Raw genomic sequence first — 16,290 nt, forward strand, 5'->3', positions numbered from 1 at the left:
GGGATGCACTGCCCCACGCTTGCCTCCTGTTTTGGTTTTGGTTTTTCCGAAAGTGGAAAAACTGACAGCCTTCCGTCACTGGGATGGGTCAGAATGGTATTCCACAATGCCCTTCCAGAGAGAATGTACTACAGGGGTTCCCCTCTCCCCTTGAGAAGCCAAACTGTGTGGTGGTACTGGTACTTGGCACATGGTGTCATTTCATCTCCATGTTCCCACCTCTCCATGTATTTCCCTGATTTGTACCCATGGCCTGGGAATAACCACAAACATCCATTTTGTCCAAACAAAATCTGGCCCGCTGACGTCTCTCTGCATGAAAGCAGAAGGAATAATGTGTTTTCAGTGTGTTCATTTGGCACTTACTTTTGAAGAGATTTTTTTGGGTGGTTTCTCCTCTTCTTTTTTTTCCTTTAGATCTCTAGGAAACATGCTGGCTATAACTTATCCGAGGGTGGTTGTTGTTGCTGCTGCCGCCTTTAGTTTGTAGCCTGTAGATTTCAACGAACAATTCAATAGATTCGTACCTCTCTCTACTGCTAGAATGGTGAGGCAGGGCTGGACGCTATTTTCTGAGAGAGCGGAGAAGTGACTAATTCCACGGAAGGAGCCTTGAGCTTCTGGCTCGAGCCAAACGCAGGATTTAAGTTGGCCAGATTTCGGGCCGGCTGGTTTGCCGTTGGCACTGGAGGGGTTAAACTGAGAAGTGACAGGGAGAGGGGTGGGTGGCCAGTCTGCTGCCCCCTCCTGCTGTCCTGCAATCAAGCCATGTGACTTTAAAATGTTTGCTTGTGAGGACAGTGTGTGTGTGTGTGTGTGTGTGTGTGTGCGCGCCTGCTACTTTGAAGAGCCCCCCCCCAAAAAAACCTTCTTTTCCCTCTTGTCCAGAGACATTAAGCATAATGAATGCAAGAGGTATTTACAGCGTCTTTGAGAGCTTCTAACTAGCAGCAATATCTGTGTCAGAGCCTTATTAAAAATGTGACAACCTGTCTTGTTGTTTTAGCCATGGTGCTTTTTGATAGGGATTGAATAAGTTTCTCTTGGCTCCTTTGGAAATCTATATTTTGCTTTGGATCAGGCTGCATTTATTTAGCTGGCAAGTGTGCATGGGTGTGTGTGTGTATCTCAAACAGATGATAAAGTGAACAAATGACAGAACAGTATCACTTTGGGCAATTCATCACATTAGTTGTTTTAAATCTTATTGCAAAGCAAATATCTTCACCTACCATTTAGTTAAGTAGTGTCAGTGTTACTGACACACACAAACACACTACGATTTCTTGGGCAATAATGTCATCTTAATTGTAAGCTCAGAAGGAATCCCTACTCCAGATACAGGTATCACTTGACACACAGTACGTTTTGATAACGCGATAATTTTAGGAGAATCTTCTCAAATAGTTTGCACTGTTTCTCTGCTCTTGCCAACAATTTTGTTTGGGGGGTGGGGAGCAGAATCTTGGGGCAGGGAAAACATACTTGAAACACACCAAAAAATGTTTTATATCATTTGGAAATGCTTCTGTATTTCCCACATTCAGAATAGGGATGAATTGGCATGTATTTAAATAATAATAATCTTAGAGCGATGGTAAATGAAATCAGCTTGGAGCAATTATTGGGATGAGGAGCTTGGTTAAACTCATCCTCTCTCCCCCCTCTTCCTTCTGTCTGCAAATGTACTCTTTAATTAACATGGGCTAAATTAGCTGCTTTGCTAACACTCCAAATAAAGTGGGTTGTGGCCCAAGCTGCAGCAAAGGAATAGACTGAACGGTGTGCTTTTTGTTTTTGTGAACTTCTGCTAGATATTTTAAATATAATGCCTGATAGTGGATATCAGCCCTTCTGAGTGATTCTAGTGAGATATTTGCTTCCTAAAGGCAGGAGATCAGTTCAGGGTTGAATTCAATTTTTAGCTCTCTCTCACTTTATTATTTTTATTATTATCCCTCCTTCGAAACTGCCTTTTCCAAAATCCGTTTTGTCTGGCTCTCTTCTGCTCTGGATATCGTGCACTGTCTAATCCAAGACAACCACTAGGGGGTTATTTGTGAGCAGATACCGTACCTTCCGTTCCTGAGAATAGCCATCTCTCCTCGGCAGCCCTCTTACGCCTGACCTTTGGTAGGTGGATAAGCTTTTGCAGCTGAAAAGTTTTGCTCAAACCAGCGTATCTTTATTGCACAATAGACTTGTTCGCAGAGGAGCCAACAGGAGGGAAGACCCAGTTTCCTAGATGTCAACAGCCGAGTTTTTCTTTTGCAAAGGACGTGCTGAAAGTCCATAAAGCGAGGAATCGTGGTGTTAAAACAGGGAAATTATATGGGAGTGTGTTTCTCCAGTGGGTGAGGGGGGGTGGCAGAAGATTAAGACGTGAAGAACTGAACCCAGCTCCCACAACTGCCGCAAACATCAGAGCTTAATCTGTTGGGATTTGGTCGTGAAACTTGTTGACAGTTTTTGTCTGTTTGTTTGTTTTTCTAGTGTGCTTGACATTTCTGGCTACCATGTCCTTTGGCCACCGTTCTTGTTAACTCATTTATTGGAGTGGGTATAATAATTATAAACACGCAAGGCATTGCCGCATTAGCAGAGGCTGGTAATTTTACACCTTGGAAATCAGCATTGCACCTGTTCAAGGGGGAGAAATTGCTGGCATCTCGGTCTGATAGATCTGTGTAGCTGCAGTAGTGACCTGAGTGGTCTGTGCTGGCAGGGCCACAGAAGCAGGCCGCGGGTGCAAAAGCTGCATGGAAGAAGACCATCTTGTTTGCTTCGACCCCGTTCTATTTTAAAAATGCGTTCCGACATGATCATCACAAATTATTACGTACCAAAGGCCGGCTCCAAAAATATCACGGAAAACATATTTTATAAAACACTTGTGATGCCTGATATTAGGGACAGAATGCAGCCAAAATGAAACACTTCAAAGCCTAGTTGATTTCGATGGGGGAATTAAGCACATTCTCTCTCTTTTTAAAAAATCCCTCTTCCCTCAAGTTGAAATCGATGAGACTTGGCTGGATCATTCCCTGGGTGCTAGCAAATCACATGAGTGCGAGTCACATTAATAATCTCCGTTTAAACCATGTTCAGAAATATATCTAGATTTGTTTTTCACTTGGGATAAACTGTGTAGCAAAGGTCTGCATTGCTCTTGGAGGTAATTTGTTAAAGGTCTCCACTGACCTCTTAAAAAAATAAACTGGCATCTCAAATAGAAATAAATGTTATATCAGCTTTTTTTTTATTTTTTTATTTTTTACATTCCACGTTGTTCCAGGACCGCTCTTCTGTAACTAGGAAACTTTCTGATATCCGTCGTCTGACAGGCACTAGCCTTCCCGTTCCAGTCACAATAAATGCTGTACCTTAGGATATGTTTTGCTTAAAGGATGATGTCTCTTAAGAGAAAGGTGAAAGGATTAAGCTACAGCCTTGGACCCAGGATTTCCTCAATTATACTGACACACATACCTTAAAGCGCTACCTCGAATTTATGAAATCCCATTAGGGAAAAAATTGTTGCGACCCAGTATACCGAGATGTGGAGCAGGGCACATGCCTCTGTAGCGGCCAAAAAAAATGTATTTAGAATACATCGTTGTTGAATCATTCCCCAATTCCAGCCATATTGCACCCTGGTTATATGCCACGAAGCAACTGCATGCACAGGATGTCTAGAGGTAATAGTCATTTTGCCAGAATAATAGCAGCATTTTTCCACAAATGTTGTAGTCTTAGTTTGGCTCTCAACACCCGTGTGTTCTGCTCATCATTTTGTCCGAGCCATTTGGTGAAATTATTCTTTCAGAGGATCAGGTTCGTTTTCACAGAACTAAAGATGACAGGTGTTGATACTGTTGATAATTATAACAAACTTGACAAAATACTCATTGCTTTTTTTAATCCTGTTTTTCCCCCCTCCACCACAAGCATCAAATCTTTATACAACCACCATTCTTCTGTTAAAGGGATACTTTATATTAAATTTCACGAGATACATCAATGTGTCGTTGATGTCCTTGTGCTGTTGTTTTTTTAAAAAGTGATTTTCACTCTTCGTGGTGTTGTGAAATGCTACATTGCTTTACATTTAAGTTTTGTTGAGGATCTGTATTACATCCCTTCTTTTAACCTAGATTGTGTTGACGCGAACGCACTAAAAGATCCATCCTTTCTTTGACAGAAATCTTCTAATTCTGAAATCTTGCACAGTCCTTAACAGAATGATGCTTGCCTCATATTGAGTAGGACCATAATTCATGTCCCACTTCTGGGTTTCTTATATACATCTCATTGGTCGCTATGGAAAACAGGATGCGGCACTAAATAGGCCTTGGTGATGTTTCTCGGGACACTTAAGGAGGGATTTTTGGGTTATTGTTGTTTCGGTTTCATTTTCTATTTTCTCTTTTTTATATTGTGATTTTATGTTGTGAACCACCCTGAGATCTATGGGTATAGGGTGGTATGCAATTTTAATAAATATTACTAATAATGATAATAATAGCCCAGGGGCTATTTCGTTTGTCTGGGGTGGTAAAGCTTCTGCGTGCATTTAGATGACAGCCTGATCCACAGTTCTAATGAGTGGGTGTATTTCAGAACCATTTTAGTATAGTGAGCAGAATGTTTGACTTAGAGTGGGGAGATTGGTTCAGGTCCAAAGACTCATTCATTGGCCTTTGACCAAAATGCCCTATCACATTCTCAAGTGAAGAAGGCACATTGCTAAAGATGGGTGAGTGAACCAATCCATTTCAGTTTCACAGCTTTTTGCCCACAATTCTGTTCTTCTTTCCATATTAATCTGTGGGTTGTTCTTGTTGCTTTTTGCATATATAAAAATCCTCTTAAAACATCTCTGCATGTGCGTTTCCCCTCAAACATATTTAGATGTGTGTTTGCTTTAAATATATATATTTAAATGTGTACTCCTGTCAAGAACTGCTTCCCAGCATTTGGAGAACTGGAAAAAAACAACAACAACCACAATGTGAAACTCCAAGAGATTCAAATCAAACCATTTCATGTAGGAAACAAGGAAGATACGTGCATAATGTTTTCATCAGACTCTGTGATGACCATTAGCTTAGACTGCTTTAAAAAGAGACCACACAAGATTCATGGATGATATATATATATCTATGAATAAAGGTCCCCCCTCGCTCCACGAGTGCTTAACGGAATCTCTGACTATCAGATTCTAGGTTAACATGACAGGGAACGCCTGCTGGCCTTATTCTCTGTGGGCATTGCAGAAGATCTGGATAGCCACCTCTGGCAACAGAAATGCTGGACTAAATCAACCCGGGGCCTGATCCAGCAGGGCTCTTATGTTCTTACTGCAAACCATTTTGCACATTAATAGTGCAAGATAATAAAAAAGCAAGATAATCTCACTGTAAGATGTGAGCTGATGACAATTTCAAGCTGTTGATTTCAATGGGATTTTGTCCAAGCTGTTTGACATAATTTGGCTTTAATAGGATTTTCTAGGCCCCAGGATCATTATCTCTGCTTAGGTAGGGGCAACTCTGTCATTTTTGTTTTCTTTCAGTTTCTTTTCCTCCTGCCCCAGTTTACCCTACTGGTTCATCAGTCTGCAATTTTTTAAAATTTAAAGAACTGAGGAAAATTCACCACCATTTTTGTGCATGTTTTTTTTTTGTCCTAATAAATGCATTTTTTTGCAAGCAATTTCCCCCAAAATAATGCATTTTATGTTACTTAACTAGTATATGCTTTTCTTACATGCACTTTCCTCAAACGCATGCATTTTATTTTATTTTTTGGAGAACTGCATCACAAAATTCCGGGAAGGGCAAATTGTGAAGGACGGCTGTGTTTCATATTTTATATTAAGAAGTGCTAATTAGGCAGGTTTGTGTTAAAATGTGAACCGAACCAAATTCCCCCCAGCTTTCCCTCCGCCTAAATATACTTGTTGAACATTTTGTATCCTCGGCAAAGTGTTAAATTTCCACTTGTAAAGTAGAATATGCGATATTGTTCTTTTCTCCCGGTAACCAATCTAGCACCTAGTGTGGTTGCAAATGTCAATTTCTTGGTCGATAGGGAAAAGATAAAGAGGCTGTGTACCGTCCTGCTGTTATGAGCGGCAAAAAGGGTCTCGCGCCCCACAGGGCAACGATAATGTGGCCACTGGCAAATTGGGGCTAATTGTCAGTGGCAAGTAGAAGCGCCGCTTTCAGAAAGTTGCTAACTTCATGCCGGCGATCCAGTGTACAATAAATGGGTTGCGTGTTTCCGTGTCAGTCCCTAATAGTGTTGAGCTGAAGTGCATTGCTTATTTAACTGTTTCATATTAGTTTCATCCTTTCTACTCTGAGACGTCAGAGATAGCCAGAGTTCCACTGAATCATAAAATTGTAGAGCTGGTAAGAGACAACAAGGGTCGCCAAGTCCAATTCCCTGCAATGGATGGATAAGTTTCATTCAGAGAAGTACAAAATCTGTTGGAACACGGACAAAAGAAGCTGCCAAAAGAAGTCAGAGCACTGGTCCACATAGCTCAATACTGCCTGCACTGACTGGCAGGGCCTCTCCAAGGTTTCGGGCAGGAGTCCCTCCTGCCTTACCAAATTTGCTGGGGATTGAACTCACAGCCTTCTGCATGTGAAACCAAAGCCCCAGTGGAGGCTGCTCCATTTGGATAAATGGGGCACTACCCAACCTAACTCAGCCTGCTCTCAGCCAGTTCCCTACCTGCTTAACAACTTAAATCCCAGGGCCTGTGGATTTTTCGGATTATTTAAAGAAATATTAAAGGTAAAGGTAAAGGGACCCCTGACCATTAGGTCCAGTCGTGACAGACTCTGGGGTTGCGGCGCTCATCTCACTTTATTGGCCGAGGGAGCCGGCGTACAGCTTCCGGGTCATGTGGCCAGCATGACTAAGCCGCTTCTGGTGAACCAGAGCAGCGCATGGAAACGCCATTTACCTTCCCGCCGGAGTGGTACCTATTTATCTACTTGCACTTTGACGTGCTTTCGAACTGCTAGGTTGGCAGGAGCAGGGACTGAGCAATGGGAGCTCACCCTGTCATGGGGATTCGAACCACCGACCTTCTGATCGGCAAGTCCTAGGCTCTGTGGTTTAACCCACAGCGCCACCCACGTCCCTTGAAATATTGAAGTATGATAAATTTGCAAGCAGGATTTGAACTATGGGCAACAGAAGGAATGAAAGATTATCGTATTGTGCTGTTGTTATGATATCAGAGAGAAGATAAGGTGCAGCAAGGGGGAGAAATATAAAAAATACCACCATGGAAAATGAGGTGTGAAGTCAATAAAACAAAAGAACAATTCATTATGTATTGAAGTGTATATGTGATTTTTTAAAAAGAATTTAATAATATATAAATGGGGGGGCAGTCCATGGGATAGTCCTGCCTATTAGTTTCCTCTTCCCTAAGTCTCAATGCCACCCCTTTGTAGAACTGAGCAGGGAGGGGACAAAAGTAGAATTAGTTTCAATGGGCACCAGGTGCCACTGCAGTGCCCCCAAAGTCCTTCCTCCAAAGGATAGATGGGTTCCAATCAGCCCACTAGTGTGGAGAGGTGTGGACATATCGGCATCCCCAAGATTGATTTCCTCAAGCACCCCAATGTCAGACTATTTGTCCCTGTGACCCAGGACGGTCTACTCTGACTAACAGCATCTCTCCTGAGTCTCTGGCAGAGATCTCTCCCATGACCTACTCTTCTTTAAGTTGAGGATGTTGAGGGACCAAAACTGGGACCTTCTGCATTCAAAATATCTGCACAAGCACTGAGCTATAGCTTCAAAGTTTGGCGTGGAAGGTTGGGTAATCTGGATTTATGTTCAAGATCAAGAAAGAATTGTTGTTGTTCTTGTTATGCCGCTCATCTGACTGGATTGCCCCAGCCACTCTGGGCTCCTCCTAATGAATTACAAAGCCACAGTAAACATTAAAAACTTCCCTATACAGAGCTGCATTCGGATGTCTTCTAAAAGTCAGATAGTTGTTTATTTCCTTGACATCTGGTGGGAGGGTGTTCCACAGGGTGGGAGCCACCACCGAGAAGGCCCTTTGCCTGGTTCCCTGTAACTTCACTTCTTGCAGTGAGGGAACCGTCAGAAGACCCTTGGAGCTGCATCCCAGTGTCCAGGCTGAACAATGTGGGTGGAGATGCTCTTTCAGGTTTACAGGGTAGAAGCTGTTTATGGCTTTAAAGGTCAGCACCAACACTTTGAATTGTGCTCGGAAACATAGTGGGAATGTTTGGTGGTATGCCTGAGGTTTGAATGACTATCATATTTTGGGATCAAAGAATCTCCTCATCTGAAGCTGCACCTTTGTCTAGTTGACTAACAACCCTGCCTCCACCTTTCCTCTCTCTCTCTCTCTCTCTCTCTCTCTCTCTCTCTCTGGGAGAGATTTTATATTTCCCCTCTGCCTCTTGTATGTGGGTTAGCTCCTTAGACTGAAACAACAGGAATAGTGAAATAAGACTATTCTTTGCTAGGATTTCATGAGCGGGGATCTACCAAGTGTGCATTTCTATCCCCCAACTCTTCCCAAGGCAGCGATTTAAGAAGAAAATAAAAACAACATACTGAATTAAACACATCAACAACCTTAATCTTAAGATTGTACCACATCTGTTCAAGAAACTATTATGGTACTTTGAGGAGGTGTTCAGGCTCAGGTTTTGGGCAAGAAGGCTGTAATAGCATCCTCCATGCAAGCTGCTTGGGAATATGAGGACACCACCACAGCCCAGTTCACAGCATGACAGCACTGGGGAAGGGCTATGGTTCATTGGTAGAGGACATGCTTTGCATGCGAAAGGTTGTAAGTTCAATCCCTGGCATCCCCAAACAGATTTCCAGGTAGGGTCAGGGAAGACTCCTGGCTGATTCTGCATAATTCTTTGTTCCAACTGCAAAAAAACAACAACAAGCCACCTTTTTGTCAGCACCTACACCTAGGTATGGGTTTTACTAAACTTTCTCAGCTTAGTTTGCATATTATGCGAACTATTTGTTAATTTTGAAAGTCGTATGATGGGCTGGGATAAGGTTAAACAATCTCCCACTCCCCCAACACGCATTCCGATTTCCCACTCAAAGTTACTCCTTTCAGGGCTGGTTTAAAGGAAGGAAACAGACGGTTGAGTTTTCTAAGATAATTCTACTTGTAACATGTATCTGAACCTTCAAAGGCAAAATAAAAATTAAGGCAATTGTAGATGTTAAAGGTGGCAGCCCTATGCCCACTTTCCCTGAAAGTAAGCCTCACTGTGGACATTACATCTTATAAAGTGTGTCTATAATATTTTCACCAATATGTGCATTTTCATGCACACTTTAATATATGCATTTTTTGTACTCATTGCTCAGCTGGAGAACTGCACTGCAAAATTCAGAGAAGTGCGAATTTCAAAGGACCATATAACACCGGTCCTGAAAAACTTACATTGGCTCCGAGTACATTTCCGAGTGCAATTCAAAGTGTTGGTTGCTGACTTTTAAAGCCCTGAACAGCCTCGTTGTTAATAGCAAAAGTTCAAAATAGGCATTCACACGATACGCAGCTTCTATAGTTGTAACCTGCTGTGTGCCTAAATCTCTCTTGCAGAACGAAATCTGTCTGACCATAGCAAGCCTAGAGTGCAAGTCTGCTTAGTTGGAGAGTTGGTTTGGTCTGGCTTGGTGATGCTTTGCTGGAGCAAATGAGAAACGCACTGTTTGTGCGGCTACATGCAAGTTGATGGCACATGGGGCTTCTGCATGCAACTGAGTCCTTGATTTGTGGGTAAGAAAGCGTCTGACCTCCGTTGAGCTTTGAGGTGTGCTTTGTGGGTGAGAAACCAAACCTGCCATCGACAGAAAGTGACTAGATGTGGGTACAGCCTGGAGGTTCAAGATATACACAGGGTGGCTTAAAAAAAAAAAAGGAAATGCAAGCGTTCATTGCAAATTTTGCAAAGTTAGTTATAGAAATGTCACTGGGGGAAGGGGTGATTAACACTTCCACTTCAGTCTGCTGTTGTAATCTTACCCCTACCCCCAAGAAGACTTTCCTCTGCACTGTCAGACCACTGCTACAACCAAATTAGAAGCATAAGAAGCTACCTTATACAGAATCAGACCATTGGTCTATCTAGCTCAGGAAAAGCACCGTTTACACTGCCTGGAAGCAGTTCTCTAAGGTTTCAGGCAGGGGACATTCCCAGCATTTCTTGGAGATACTGAAGTGCGACATTCTGCAAGCAAAGCCGATGTTCTACCACTGAACTCCCTCAACTGCACTAATAATACTACTACTACTAATAATAATAATACAAAACTCCAGATAGCACTGCATGAGCTGTTATACACTACTCGCAGGCAAAAACATTCCTCTTCTCCCAGGACCTTGGCTAATTCAACAGTCAATGGACATTGTTTATGTATTTTTGTGTTTCTGTATTGTCATCCACCCTGTGTTCCTCGAGTGAAGGGCAGTACAGAAATTAATTAATTAATTAATTAAAGCTCTTTCTCAGGACAACCTCCCCTAACACAGCAATATGGGCATAACAATACTGGTCTATTCTGCCGGGCTGCTGCGATCCTTGCAGTCAGAATTTCCCCACTATAAAATGAGTAGAATGATGGTGGATTTTAGTTGCATTGAGGGCCTACTTAAAAAAAAACAAAAAACTTTAGTAATTAAAGAATAATATTCACCCCAAGCCCTGCATGAATAATACCTGAATCAGAGCAAGAACTGTCTTTGCTGGCTTCTGCTGTCTGCTTGTGGCATGTTTTAATGTGGATAATACAGGTTAATCTCCAGAAGCGTTAATGTGCAGAATATTCCGCAAGGGTGTGTGTGGATTAGATGGCGGAATCACCTCCAGATCTTTGATTATAAAATAGGGGCATGGGGATGAATGGGCTCAGAATGTTTGGATACTCTTTGAAAAAAAGGCTGTAATGGTGCTTTGCAAATCTACCTATCTACCTACTTTCATTTGTGGTCAGTAAAAATTGAAATGTTTCCCAGTTGCTTTGTGATCTTAAAAAAATAGGGTGGGATGGAATTAGAATAGAGAGTTCCCAGTTCCTTTTTTAAGAGAAGCCTTCTGTCCACAGCCAGAAGATTCCAACTTGATTTCTGACCCACCAGTAAATTCAACAAGTGCTTTCTGATCCTTAGATCCTTTGCCAGACTCTAGCTGTTTCTGTGGATAGGAGTAAATTGCATTAGGAGGCTGGAATGTAAGAGGCAAGACTCAAGGTATGGGATCTATCTAAGCCCACTTTATTAACTGTAACTCTAGGAACTTATGAACCACACAAGGAAGGAAAAGACCAAGGGAAATATTCAAATCCTCTATCAGGCTGCTGAGCTCGTTGTGGTAGGGTAAGCCTACAAGGCAGGAATGAAAGTTGGCAGTAATTCCACCTCTTCTCACCTGCCGCACCTCTTCAGGTGGGGAGTGAGGTCTTCCTGATTCACGCTCCTATTGAGTGCTGCAATTGCAAGGGTTAAGCCAGGCATAGGCAAACTCAGCCCTCCTGATGTTTCGGGACTACAACTCCCATCATCCCTGACCACTGGTCCTGTTAGCTAGGGATCGTGGGAGTTGTAGTCCCAAAACATCTGGAGGGCCGAGTTTGCCTATGCCTGGGTTAAACTCAAAAGTGATCCATGGCCTACTACATGGAGCCCAGAGGTCAGTGTGCAAATACTCACCATTTCTGCCGACTTCTTCCCTTTCTTGCACACCCCTAAGTCAACAAATGAGACCAATCAGCTTAATTATCCCACTTCCACCGTTAACTGCACCTGCCTAGGATGGAGTAGGTGAAAGAAAACCTCCACCTCCCCCAGTCGATCATAGGAGAGGACAAGAATTCCACCTGGGCCCCTACTGTGATGACCACCTTATCTGCATCCCAGGAAGATGGGCCAAGTTGCTCATCTTCAGAGAAGTGGGGTTGAGGAGGGTTTGCCTACACAGCACTGGTGCCCATCCAGGAACTGAACTGGACACAGTTTCCTGCCAGGCTTCCATTCCCTCCCACAAACACACTCCCTCCCAGACCCCCTTTTGGGGCTGGACTTGGGGAGCAATACCAGTTTTATGCTTTCAACTAGGTCCTGGTTTTGTCCGTTCGATCGTTGAACTTGCAATGTGCCTGTGAATTGGCTTATTTTAGAAAAGCATCAAAATAGAAAGATAGCAACAAAGCGAGAGAGAGAGAGATGCAAATGTTTTAAACACGATGACTATTTATTTAATTTGTTTCCCACTCAGTTGATAGCCTGTTTGACCATATGGGGCACTTCACACCTATTTAAGTTTTAAAATATTACCATTTTCTTTCCCTAGCCGTAGCACTGAGGTGAACTTAGAAGACATAATATATTCATGTTTGCGCATGTACGTGTATATTTGTGCGGCTATACGGATCTCTCTCTTGCACACATGCCCTTGATCAGAATCTTGCCAGGGTCTCTCTCTATATCTCTGTTCTTCACATAATGGGGGGGGGGGGAGAGTTTATATATAGCTACAGAGATGACTCCAATTTGGCCCCAAGTGTTTCTACGCCTTTCTTTTTCTGCTTTTTGCATTATGTAATTGCAAGCATATTACATAATTTTGTACAGCATTAAAATGCGTTCGGGCCGGCAGTGGCATTTCCAACAAAGAGGGCATAGCTCAGTTCTTATATGTTTTATTATGGCTCTTACTTGCATAATTGGGCTTTCTTTTATTGTGCCAGTGATTATCATTATTGAGAAACTTTAGGGTCGAGGCTCTGATATTTAAGGTTCTTTTAATTATTATTTGGCCTAAATGAGTGGTATCGGAAGTGGGCATTCTGCTGTTAAATGCTGGGTTAATTAAATATTTCTGAATGCTCAAACTCTTTTGCTCCCCCCCCCCCAATTTGCTGAAAACTGTACTTATCAAAAAATGTTTCCTCAGTCAGAAAACCCAGAATGTTTTGGAGCCTCAAGTTATTTGTCTGAGTACTTAAAATAAGGGGGGGGGGTAGATAGGCAGGCATGTTTACATAAGGGAAAATGAGGAATAAACTGTTCTAAGGTTGAACAGTTGATGATGAAAATCAGATCTCCGCGCATCCCGTTCCATGTCTTTTATCTTCTAGACTGCCCTTTGCCATATTCCCCATTTTAAGTTTCCAAGAACTGCAAATTACAGATTTCTTACAGTAGTCCAATTACAATCTCTAAAGGTCTCGCTCTGGCAAGATGAAATATAATACTTAAATTACTTAAATATGTAAAGTAGGGGGCTTTGGAATATCATTAATAATGATAGGTTCGTGGATATTTACAGCTTCTGATACTCCCCCTGCCCACCATTGCTGCTGCCTTGATGGAGGTGAACGTATAACCTCCATTGCTGCCAATGATCTGAGTATGAGAAAGAGAGATAGGTCAGTTGGTAGAGCATGAGACTCTCAATTTCAGGGCCGTGGGTTCGAGCCCCATATTGGGCAAAAAAAATTCTGCATTGTAGGAGGTTGGACTAGATGACCCTTGTGTTTCCTTCTGATTCTATATAACAAGCTCATGTGGACCTCAGGCAGCTGAGTAGCTAGTATTAAGCCACGGGTAGGAAACCTGTGGCCCTCTGGATTTGTTGGACTATTGGCCACATTGGCTATGGCTAGTGGAATTGGAGTCCAATAACTTCTGGTGGGCTGTGAGCTGTGTCCCACCCATGTTCAAAGGAAGTACAGTCATACCTCAGAAGTCAAACAGAATCCATCCCGGAAGTCCGTTCAACTTCCGAAACATCTGACTTCCAAAGCACAGCTTCTGCAGGAGCTTCCTGCAGCCAATGGGAAGCTGCGGAAGCCCCATTGGACATTCGGCTTCCAAAAGAACATTCGAAAACTGGAACACTCACTTCTGGTTTTTGATCATTCGGGAACTGGAACATTCGACTCCCAAGGCATTCGGGAGCCAAGGTACGACGGTATCTCCTAATGGATTACATGAAAAACTGACCTCCAATTCTGGAAGTCAAGGAAAATCAAATATAAAATCAAAAGTTTAGTGCGGAGGAGTTCCTTATGAAATGCATAAGCCATCCAACCCACCATTTTAACTAACTCATGGTCCCCCATGGAGCCTTCTAAACACAGGGACTAAATGAGGCAGAACAGAAGGTGGAAAGTGGGCAGCTTCTCTCTGCTCCCAGTTGTACATAATTTGACTGCTGGTATCTTTTTAGGATACAGTCCTGTGAATAAGCCCCTTAGGGACACAGCTGTGCTTCCTCCATAGCAAATCAGTGGGGTGTAAGTTAACAATAGCTGTATTGATTTAAAACATTTCCTATACCCTCCCTTTCTAGGAATAGTATCCTAGGTGGTGGCTTGGAAAGCTTTTTAAAACAGTTTTCATCAACTCTCTCTGGTGCCCTCCAGATGTTTTGGATTACAACTTCCACCAGCCGTTAGAGAGCAATGGGTTGCCGAACACTTAAGTGTGTGACGTGGGAGGGTTTCGTTCTGCATTCTCTTGTCGTATGGAGAGGGTTGCTGGTTGGGTGGCAAGACGGTGTGGTTGAGGTGGATAGGGCTGCCTTGGCCTCTGGAAGAACCACTCCAGACAAATAGCAAGGACTGAGCTCACAGATCCCACAAGTTTGAGAGACTTTTGAAGATAGAGGTAGAAATATTTCCTCAAATTGGCCTCTGTCTAGCTCAGGGATGGGGAACCTGTGGTCGTTCCAATAATGTTGGACTCTAGTTCCCATCAGCGCCAGCCAGCATGGACAATGGACAAGGGTGATGGGAGATGCAGTCCAGTTACATCTGGATGCCCATGGGTTCCCAAGCCTTGGTGCCATCCTATACAGGAAAAAAAACAAAGCAAAAAAACAGTTACATGTTGCATTCATAGGCACCATGATGGCTCAGGATAATTGCAGTTCAACAACTTCTGGAGGACTAACCTTGTATGATAGCCCTGCTCTGTCTATTGCATTGTATTTTTTTAAAATAAAACAACAAAAACCTGAAACTGACAAGAACAAAATTGCCTGTAACTCCGGAAATTCTCACTTTCTGATGGTGATATGACTGAATGAGATTATTATTTTTTATGCTCAAAGGAAAATTGGCATTAAAGAAATACAGTGGTACCTCGGGTTACATATGCTTCAGGTTACATATGCTTCAGGTTACAGACTCTGCTAACCCAGAAATATTACCTCGGGTTAAGAACTTTGCTTCAGGATGAGAACAGAAATCGTGCTCTGGCGGCAATGCGGCAGCAGGAGGCCCCATTAGCTAAAGTGGTGCTTCAGGTTAAGAACAGTTTCAGGTTAAGAACGGACCTCCGGAACGAATTAAGTACTTAACCCGAGGCAGTGGCGTAGCGTGGGTTGTCAGCACCCGGGGCAAGGCAAGTAATTTGTGCCCCCTAACCCGTGGATTTGCGCCCCCTAACCCCCAGATGTTGTGCCCGGTGCAGCCGGCCCCCCCCTGCACCCCCCACGCTACGCCACTGACCCGAGGTACCACTATACACACAAATACAAAATAAGGACGTTTCTCATCTGCACATTGCACATCTAACAGGTGCACCTAGTGCACCTACAGTATTTCTAGTGTACAGCTAAAACCGTATTGTGCAAATGTGACGCATAGGTGGTTGAAAACGCATGCAGTGTACATAGGCTTCCCATTAAGCTGGCCTTGGTTGTGGCTCCCTGTGACATGCGCTCTCTGGCAAACCTGGAATTGTGACTGTGTAATGTGTGAACTAGCTCTTTTATGAGGCACAGTTCACTATTTGTGATTGTTGGTCCTCTCCACCCACCTTAATTATACATCTGGGGGAAACTAGTGGAATATTTTCGGAGAGTTGTGACTAGCTTCATCATTCAGCTTCAAATGCTCAATGCTCAATGCTTGTACTTGAAGGCTAAGATTCAGGCACCTTCTATGAATATAAGAAGCCTGTTTTGCAATGCGCACGCATAGTCTCACAATTTATACAAACTAGATTCCAACCATTTTCTTGGTGCTCGGCTTGAGTGGCTGATAGAGGCTTTAAGTATATGAAAGAAACCACTGTCCAAGTTTATGAATGGGATCACTTTTGTTGGTATCTTGGGGGGGGGGACCTATAGGTGTGTGCGTCTGCGTGTGTTTTAATAAAACCCTGGGTAGCCAATGACTTTTCTCCAGCTGAATAATGAAAACAGCTACCTTGGCCAAAATTCTCTTCCTCCTTCGATG

The 16,290-nt window shown here is 43.0% G+C and overlaps 1 protein-coding gene and 1 long non-coding RNA gene across 17 annotated transcripts in view; both read left to right on the forward strand.

Annotated features, from left to right (window-relative positions):
* Nucleotides 1-16,290, forward strand: part of SOX5 (SRY-box transcription factor 5) — a 770,837-nt gene that overhangs the window by 375,323 nt on the left and 379,224 nt on the right. The gene's annotated exons all lie outside the window — the stretch shown is intronic.
* On the forward strand, nucleotides 436-9,242 carry LOC310743202. Its single transcript, XR_014538882.1, has 2 exons — nucleotides 436-6,807; nucleotides 7,175-9,242. It is a non-coding gene; the product is annotated as an uncharacterized lncRNA (long non-coding RNA).

This window comes from Podarcis filfolensis, assembly GCF_964270895.1.
Source record: "Podarcis filfolensis genome assembly, chromosome: 10".
Taxonomy (NCBI): domain Eukaryota; kingdom Metazoa; phylum Chordata; class Lepidosauria; order Squamata; family Lacertidae; genus Podarcis; species Podarcis filfolensis.